General features: G+C 38.2%; 1 pseudogene; it reads right to left on the bottom strand.

Annotated features, from left to right (window-relative positions):
* Positions 1–209: 209 nt before the first annotated feature.
* Positions 210–860, bottom strand: LOC138150518 (elongin-C pseudogene; annotated as a pseudogene).
* Between the last annotated feature and the right edge of the window lie 9495 nt (positions 861–10355).

Below are 10355 nucleotides of genomic sequence, written 5' to 3'. Positions count from 1 at the left end.
CACTCCATGAAACCTTACCTTACTCTCATGTCCATAGCTGCTAATGTTCTCTCCTTATTCAAATTACCTTGTATTTATTTATTTGTATATGTGTTGTATCCTATCATCAGGCAAGGGAAATATAAGTTCTTTAAGGACATAGACTGTTTCATTTTTGTATCCTCTCCCCCAAGAAGAATGTACTTCTTTTTAAAATTATTATAATTTATTATTTAACAATCTAGTAAGTTGGCAGCCATCAGCAATTCCAGTGCAATTTCAGGTCCAATTGGGAATTCAGGAATCTCTGTAGAATTGTTAGCGTAGCAAACCCTGTAGGTAAAATACATGCATACTTTTGATTGCACACGTAATGGAATTTCTCTAAAATTAACCTTATTGGTTTCATTTTCAGCAAACTGATCTGAGCCACTTAACACGGCTTTTATTGTTCCTGATGTTAAAGCATGCTCCCTTTTTACAATAAATTCATGACCATCAGAAGATATCAATTTCACATACATAGCATCTGGGCCCTCACACCCACCACGTGTTTTCTCTTCTCCATCCATTATCTTCTTATGAAATTATACTTTGTTTCCACAGGAATTTTAACAAAACACCTTCTTGTCAGTTCTGCAGCGGCCACAGCTCAGTCCCCGCTCACCACCCCAGCCCCTCCTATCAGGGTCGTCCCCCTCAGGGCAGGCCTTACAGGGTACTGGTTAATTTTTTTCTTTTTTAAAAATTTATTTATATTTCATTAAATATTTCCCAATTATATTTAAAAATTTTAACATTCCAAGGTGGCTGGTGGCGCAGTGAATAGAGCACTGGCCCTAGAGTCAGGAGGAATACCTGAGTTCAAATCCAGCCTCAGACATTTGACACATCTACTAGATGTGTGACCTTGGGCAAATCACTTAACCCTAATTGCCCTGCCTTCCCCCCTCCAAAAAAGCAAAAAAAAATAAAAATTAACATTCGTTTTTTTTTAACTTTGAGTTCTCAATTCTCTCCCTTCCTCTGGTATCCCTTGAAAAGGCATGTTCCTTAAATTTGAATGTATTCTTTCTGTTTCAACAAAAGTCTATATTTCATTTTTTTTTTGCTTTTTTTTTTGGAGGGCAACTGGGGTTGTGACTTGCCCAAAGTCACACGGCTAGTAAGTGTGTCAAGTGTCTGAGGTCGGATTTGAACTCAGGTCCTCCTGACTCCAGGGCTGGTGATCTACTCACTGCACCACCTAGCCACCCCCTCTATTTCACTTTTGTAGAAGATTAACTTTGATAAAGTTATGGATGGGCAATCTTATTAGTTTGGGGAAAGTGTTCTAGACTCTTGGTATTGGGAAGTGGTTCAGGAAGGTGGACAGTTGAAGCAATAAACCATCAAATTATACCAAAAAAAAAAAAACCCAAAACAAACGTGCCTCCATTTATAAATATTGTAATCCATCCAGGTCTTATGGTGTATCAGCAATGCCATATTCACAATGCCTATAGAGATTACAAATATGCTGATATAATTATCCATTACAAAATACGTCATGTTTGCCATATGAGGAAATAAACTAGAAAATTTATTAAGATACCAAAAGACTGAGTCCCAAAACCAGAAAGTGAAAGCCATCAGAGTAGTTATGATATTGGCACAGGTAGATAAAGTAGAAAGCACCCACATTTTCAAGCCTTTAAAACAGAACAGGCTACCTCAGGCAAAGGTCCTCCTCTCCCCACTCACAGCAACCACCCAGCGTCCTGGAAGCGCGCTCCCAGCAGCTCTGGCCCCTGGCAGTCCTCAGCAGGAGGCCTTAGCAGAAAGTCCTTAGCAGTCCTAACTCAAAAAGGGCTTCGCGCTGCCACTGCCTCTGCTGCTGCCGCCGTCACCACCACCGCCAGCCACCGCAGGAACGCTAGCTTGGCTTCCGCTTCCTCTTGCTCCGCCCCTTCCTGCTACGTCAGCAAGTCCAACGGGGCATGGAAGATCTTTAAATCCCATAACCCTTACATATGGCTGTCATACCCATGCTCTTTCATAAATTCCCCACAGAGTTTCTATCAAAGTCCTGGAGGCCTTCCTCCAGTCTTGTAAATGTGAACAAGGAACATGGGAGCAAGAGAGTGGCATGGTCAGACTTAAGCTTTAGGAATTTAGATTTGGTAGCTCTATGGGGTTGGATTGGAAAACACCAGAGGTTTGAGGTGAGGAGACCACAAGATTAGTGGAAAAATCCAGATGAGAGGTGATGAGTTTCTGAAGGAGTCTGCTTACATTTTACACCCCCTCCTAGACTTCCATGAAGGCAAGGACCATGATTTCTCTCTGTTTTGTTATGCTTATAGCACATAGTGTACTGCATGGCATATAGTAGGCACTTGATAAATGTTTCCTGCAGCAGAAGATGAAAGAAGGCCATCTCTTGGGGAGGTGCAAAGTTTTGCCTAACCAGTATCAAAGGAGTTCTGAGGATAGACATTTCCCATAAAATGTGAGCTAGGTTTATAGATTTAGAAAACAGTGACACCACCAGCAGCCAATTTCCGAAAACAGGCTGGATCTGAGTGTGATTTACTGGTAGCTATGTAGAAATGAGTATTGCTGTCAGCTGTGAATTGTTACAGAAGTAGAAAAGCTACCATGGTAAGAGGAAAGGAATTTAACTCCTTTTAGTTAGCAGCGGCAGAGGGCATGAAATAGATTGAGCTTGAAACTTTAAAAGGTTAAAAAAAGATTAAGTGATTCAACAGACCAAGACATACATGAAGTCTTCCTTAACCAAAGCAAATCCTAACCACATAGAAAATGGAGATTTGGTGGTGGAGTTTGGGGAAAGTATTTTAGACTGTTGGTATTGGGAAGTGGTTCAGGAAGGTGGACAGCCAAACCAATGAACAATCAAATTGTACCCAAAAAACCCTCCAAAACAAAAGCAATAACGATAACAAAAAACCAGTGATCCCTGAGGTTGCAGGTGTATAATAAACTCATAGAAACCCTTCCCAAGACAAATAAGGCCTCTTCGCCTTTCCTATTTCTACCTTTGAACTACAAAGGCAGCTAAGTAGCATTGTATGAGAGAGCCCTGGACTTGGATTCAGGAGGATTTGTGTTCAAGTCCTCCTCTAGACAATTACTGTGTTACCCTAAGCAAATCACTTAACCACTGGATGCCTCAGTTACTTCAGCTCTAAAAGGATAATAGCACCTACTTTCCAGGGCTGTTGTGAGGATTACATTAATAGAAATGTTAACATATAAATCAATTTTAGCATGGTACCTGGTGCATAGTAAATGTTTAATAGATGCTTGTTTCCTCCCTTCTCTTTTCATCTTATCCTTTGCTGACTGACTACCCTTTATGAAATTCATCAGTCTTAGGCTTAGAACAGGAAGGGGCCTTTGTAATAATCTGGTTGAACCCCTCATTTTTAGGTAAGGAAACTGAAGCCCAAAGAATTTAAGTGAATTGTCATAGGCAATCATTGCTAGAGAGAGAATTCAAACCCAGATCCTTTAAACTGAGCCCCATACTCTTCAAGACTGGTATCAATCCATCAAGAAGTATTTATTAAGCACTTTCTGTTCTTTAAGCACTATGCTAAGCTTTGGAGGATACAAGACGAAAGTTAGTTCCTCCCCTCAAGGATGTTATACTCTATTCGGAAGACTATATGCACATATATAAACTAAATAAAAAATATAAATTTTTTTTAAAAAAAGGAATATTCCCTTTATAGGTCTTATAAAACTTTTTATGACTTTTAAGTATTTGTGCTCTATTTTGTAGTAGTTATTGTATTGTGTGTGTGTGTGTGTGTATTATGTCAGATTGTAAGTTCTATGAGGGCAGTGATGGAGTCTTTATCTTCTTCATTCATTTATATTTATTTCTCAGTTCCTAGCACAGTGCTCTCTGAACATATTAGATGTTTGCTAAATGTTTAGTTGAATTAAACCATGCTATCCAAGAATGTCACTGGAGAGACTCCCTCTTCTGTTTTCTACTTGCCTGATCTTGATTAAAACATGTAACTTCTATTCAATGAAACATCCTAGTATGCAAAATGAAGGAGTGGAGTTAGGTGGTCTCTAGGATTACTTTCAGCTCCAAACCCTAGGATCCTATGACTAGATCCAAGTTGATGGAAACAAACTCAGGGCAGGGAGATCCGGAAGAAAGAGAAGCCAAACCATTAGCTAATCACAGTTTACCAAAGGGTAAAATTGTTATTGTTATTATTATTGCATGAAGCACCTAGTAGAGATCCAATAAATGTTAATGAAAGAAGAAAGCATTGTTATGGCGGAAGAAGCCTGGAGATGAGAATAAAGGTTCTTAGATGAAGATGCTAAGTCACCCAGCATAAGCCTCCCCTAATTTCCCAAGAGAAAAGAAGGATAATATGTCAACAGAGAGAGTGTCTGCCACAGTTCACATATTGGAAGCAATGTGTAACATGGGAGGAGTGGGAGAGGATGACAGGAGAAGGTGTAGCATGCTTGACTGATGCAACCCCCGTGCAAAAGGGGCTGGGGAGCCTGCTTCCAAAAAACCATGATGAACGTGCTCAGTGGAAAGGCCTGACTTGTAGCATCAACAGACTATTCTGTAATTCATTCTAGTCTGCTACTGATGTCTTGAAGAGATGAACTAATGCTTGTCTGTGGAGCTAGAACTGGGGTATATTCAAAATATACTAAATGGACAAAGCATCTAACTCTTCCCTGGCTGGCTAGAGCACAGAAGCAAATGCTGGAAACCTCAGAGTAAGGAGAGGGGCTTAAGGCCTTCATCTCTCCATACGGGGGCCTGCAGCCATATGAGCACATGGCCTTGCTGTTGTTTGTAGTCTTTTTCCTGCTTTTAGGTAAAGGACTTTTGGAGACACTTATGACCCCATGGGCTTTTAAAAAATAAGGATGGCAAGTCATCAGTGGTCTGAAAGCCAGACAGAGTTCATGATGGTTTTTACAGTCAGCCAGCCCAGCAGTGAGTCCCTGAGGTATAACCTGAGTGACACAGGCCAGGGGTAACTGAGAGATTCATCTAACAGCTAAGTCACACTGAGAAGTGACCTTGGTGGGACCAGGACTGTGTAGAAATTATTGTTGGTTTGTGCCCATTCTGCCTAGAGAATGAGATGGTATGGAAGAGAGTGTGTCTCTGAGTGGAGGGGGGAGAAGAAGAGGAGGAAATGTTTGTCTTTGTCTTTATGTTATAACTTCATGGTAAATATTCCTTTGTAAAAGCTAATTGATGTTAATTGGTTAGTGCTAATTACTGGTACTTAACAATAAAGAGGAACACACCAGAATGGGGGATCAAGCCAACAGCATTGCAGAAAGCTAATTTGCTCTAGCTAAGCTAGAGAAAGTTGCCCCTAGGGTATCCCTGGAAACCAGAGGCGGAAGATGTAGGCAGCTTTCCTCTGGAAATAGGAGTCCAGAGGCTTCCTACAAATATAACTAAATACATATATCGGGGTGCCAGGGGGAAATTTTTAGGATTTATCTGAGGGAGAGATGAGAGGAGCACAGAAGACAGATGTGAATTGCTTCTGGAACAACTATAAAAAAGACGAGTGTAAAATCCCCATTAACTTTATTCTTGTACATATTCCTGCGACCTCTTCTACCACTGACAAATAATAACAGCAGTCATAATAATCTATATGTCCATACATAGCATAGTAGAGAGACATGTAGAAAGCTGGCCTTGTAGACAGGAAGGCCTGTGTTCAAGACCCAGGACCAAGCAGATTTTTTTTCACCTACCCATTTAAAAAGTTGCTTCTTGCTGCTTCTTCATCTTCCAAATGAGATCTCCAGAGACTATCCCTATGAGGATTCAGCATTACTTAGGACCTTGGGCTATCCTCATCACCTATTTTCTATCATATCCTCTCCTCCCTTCCACCTTTTACTATACTATAGCCAAACCAACATAACCATTGTCTTTGGAAAGGGACAGTCAATTTCCTCCCTTTTGCTACCTTCTCCATCTTTGTGACTTCCCAGACTCCTTCCCCTGTCTACTACTATCTTGTAAATATTGTCTCCTTTATTAGAATTTAAAATCCTTGATGACAGGGACTCATTCACTTTTGAATTTGTATCCATGTTTCCTAAGCACAGTGGTTTGTACCTACTATGTACTTTTCTTTCATTCTTTCAGACTAGGTATGTAATATAACCATGGCAAATTACAACCTTTCAGTGCCACAGACAGCCCTTTAAGACCAGAAGTTATAGGTAATTTGACAATCTGCATTAATGGAAGGAGTTTCCACATTGGAAATTTTCCTAATTTATGTTTTTGTTTTGTTTTGATTTTTTGTTTGTTTGCTTTTGCGGACGGCAGTTGGGGTTAAGTGACTTGCCCAAAGTCACACGGCTAATAAGAGTGTCAAGTGTCTGAGGCTAGATTTGAACTCAGGTCCTCCTGATTCCAGGTCTGGTGCTCTATTCACTGCACCACCTAGCTGCCCCAATTTTCCTAATTTATGAAATTCCATGACCAGAGCACATCTAAATAAAGTATTGTAAGGTTTTGAGATACATAGTGCAAGAATTAATATTCCCATTTTAAAGATGAGAAAAATAACTCAAAGAGAGTTAACATTCAGTTCTAAGCCTTTTGTGCCTAAACCCAGTATTCTTTTCATGTTACTATTTCAAATTAAGCATCAACTTCCAGGGGCTACAACTTCTACATAGGAGCCATGTGAGCCAAAGTGAGTCTTTTTTTCTTTCGTTTTGTTTTTGTTCACATTTTCAAAGTTGGAAATAGCATTTCACAACAGCAATAAAGCATTCTGCTCCAGTTTGGCTTTTCAGAAAACAGTAATTCACGAGTTACTAAGCAGATGGCTTATTTCCTCCATCTTCTTGCCTAAAAACACACTATGAGTGACTCAAAAGCACGTAACTCATGACCTATGGTGACTCATTACTCAACTACTGTGCATTTGTTTCGGCATTTATCACACTGTGGAGAGAGTATATTTAGATTTTACACTTTTTCAGTGGGTTGGTTTTAATATCCTGAGGAGGCTACAAAGCTAGGAAAGAATCTAGGGAGAGATGTTTTCATTTAGCAGGAATAAGGGATAGAATTGGAAACAGTGTATGTCACATTTTGATATATTTCTCCTCTCTTATCCAATCTTCTCAACACAAGCAGGATCTGCCCCTGCCATTATCCCACTTACATGACACAAAGCACAGCAGGCCTATATAAAAGCAAAGAACGCTCCTTGTTCTCTGCCTGAACTGTAGTTCGGCTGTAATTGGAACACAAGCTGGATTTTGGTGCTTCCATTCTTGCCCCCCTATTCACCCATGTCTATACTTCTAAGGGTGGCATGCCATCTCCTCTCTTCCTGCCCAGTGCCCAAGTCTAAAGCTGAATTTATATCACAAATTTAGGAGTTGAATCTTCCAACTCTATGGATCAGAGCATCAAAGGTATTTAATCCCCTCTGACAGATAAGAATAATAAGATACCTAGACCACTCAGTAAGGAGCCTCAGTTGTTGTCACTTGCTCACATAACCTGATCCCAAGCGGTCAGGCACCTAGAAAAACCCTCCATTAATTTAACTTTCTCACCTTTGTTATCCCCATCTGTCTTCTTTCCAGACCCCATAGCAAGTACCTGAAACAAATTTTCAGTGTCAGAATATGAATGTGAAAAGATTCTAACAATATACACTATTAAGGCTCAGTGAAACCATGGGACATAGCCTGCTGGGAATTAGAACCTAATGGGACCCTCTAGCATAGAGTATTAGAACAGTTATTATCAGAAAAAGCCCTAGAACCTAAATCTCCCTTCTCCCAAATCCAGGTTGTGTGTTTAGTTTCTTTTTGGCTTTATAGGAGTAAGGAATTATTCTGTTCAATAAAAAAAAAAAAACAACTCTCCCTTTCCTCTAAGGTCTGAATGCTGGAATGTATAAGGATACTACCTTTTTAAGGTTTTCAAAGGCAGCAACTGCAGCTAATGGATCTGCCAGCATCAAATACATTAAAAAGAAGAAGAAGAAGAAGTGAAGACTGTGATGGAAACACCAGTTCCTTGTCCTTGTAATTTGGTACATGTATCAAAAGTATCATTTTATTTCTAGTAAGCAGAAAAACACCAGTCTTCTATTCACATTTATTCAAATTCCAGACATTTCTTTGGCAATAAATTAACACTGGTTGGCATGGTATATTACATTTATCCACAACCAACTTTGGAAACACATGAGGAAAGCTCAGAGTAAAAAGTGAGCAGGGAAAGGATTAAAAAAGAAATTATCTCTATGTACAAGTATATAAATGGAAGTTGCCTTCTCCTCCTGTGTTTCCCCAGTGATTTGCCTTGCTGATGGTGTCATTCTTATCGTAATGCATTGTGCTGGGATTATAGTAAATATGTGCAGAAATTATATGTGGATGTGGAGCCAAATATAATTCCTATGAAAATTCTTTTCCAGCATGGAGTGACTTGTTTTTCAGATGCACAGAACTAACCTTATCTTTTGGCACTCAAAATTTCTGTGTCTCCCTACTACCCCTAGAATAAAATATAAAGTCAGACTAGCATGTAATGGCCTTCACAATCTGACTCTGTCCTACCTTTCTAGCTTTGTTTTACATTTCTCTCTTCATATGCTCTATGTTCTAATCAAACTGGACCGGAATCCCTTACCAGTCTTCCCATTCTGCCATCTCTTGCCTAAATGCATTGAATATTATTCTCTCTCTTGTCAAGAAAACATTATCTTCACATTTTTATTGCAATCTTTCTTTTTGTTCAAGGCTAACTTAGCATAGGCATCACCTCTTTCATGCAGCCTTCTTGGATCCCCCAAATTGAAAGTCACTTTTCCATTCTCAGTGTTACATATGCAAATAAATATTTTAATTAAGAATTTGGCAGTCATCAAAAACATGAACATATTAGGAAAAGAAGATTATATATGAAGCCATCTAGAATGAACTGCTTTTTTTTTAATATACATATCAAATTTTAGTACAATAATCATTTTTATGATTTTTTGTGTCGGGGATTTATTATTTGACCCACTGATTCTTTAAAATTAAATTATTTTGACTCCATTTAAGGTATAAATTCTTCCTTTAAGACACATTTTATTGTAATTCTTATTGTTTTGTATTTGATAAAGAATGTATTTAATATTTCTGCTTTGCTACATTTGTCTGTTAGGCTTTTACATCCTAGTACATGTTCAGTTTTTGTAAAAATTTCTAAGAAAACCTGAGAAATGTATATATTCATTAGGTATTGATTCAATAATTTCCAGAGATCTAGCATTTCAAATTTTTACCTTATTTCTTTTTACTAGATTTGTTTAGGTCTGAAATAGTTACATTGAAGTCCTCATCTATTATAGTTTTACTCTCTCTTTATCCTTGCAATCTGATTAGTTTTTCTTTAAATGCTTAGATGTCATTTTGTTCAGTGCTCATATATTAATCAACTGTTCTTTTTTATTGCTTCAAGTACATTTGAGTGTATTGTAGTTTCTTTGCTTATTTCTTTTAACCATGTCTATTTTAACTATTACTTTTTCTGTTTATTATCATTGCCATTTCTGTTTTTTAATTGTTTGGGATATAATAAATTCTGTTCCAACCTTAAAGTTTAATCTGTCTCTACTTTGTTTCCATCATACTCTACTTTGTGTTGCACATATCTGTGTAGCAATCATATATGTTGATCTACCGATCTTCTCCTCCTTGTAGACCTAAGTTTCTTTAGGGTCATAAATGAATAATTTTTCATTTTTTGTATCCCTAGTATAATGCCTTGCCATAATAGGCACTTAATAAATGTTTATTGAAACAAATAAAATCAATAGGAATTACCTCATTATAGTTGATCCAGGTTCAATTATAATTCTCAGGATTCTTCTCTCTCATTATACCATTCCAGAGCTCACCATGCCCAGACCCAATTAAGATAATCTTATCTATATTTCCCCTCTCCTTGTGTAACCTTCAGGTTTCTGTTTCTTTTGTACATTTAATCACATTCCTCAGATTATTTCCATCTCTTCTACTCTTACCCTTATATAGTTTAGAAAATGTGCCTCAAAATGTGTATCTCTCCTAATGACTTTTTTAAAATTTCTGAGTCTATCTTTATTGTTTCAACATCTCATTACATCCCTTGTTAATTACAAGTATCACTTATCACCTCAGTACATCAAAAATAATAGCTTTTATTGTTTGCTTTTACTGGCCAGGCTCCACTGTTTTGGGCTCTGTGGAATTACTTCCACTAATTGTGATATGTTACTGCAACTCCAAGCTCATTAATGCACGAACTCTCTGCTTAGGATCCCCTGAGATGTGTGCAC

This window comes from Petaurus breviceps, unplaced genomic scaffold, assembly GCF_028583685.1.
Source record: "Petaurus breviceps papuanus isolate PSGF00001 unplaced genomic scaffold, PetGlider_PUasm1.0 90879, whole genome shotgun sequence".
NCBI classification, from domain to species: domain Eukaryota; kingdom Metazoa; phylum Chordata; class Mammalia; order Diprotodontia; family Petauridae; genus Petaurus; species Petaurus breviceps.
Note: the sequence above shows the minus strand (reverse complement) of the source record. Positions and strands in the feature narration are given on the sequence as shown.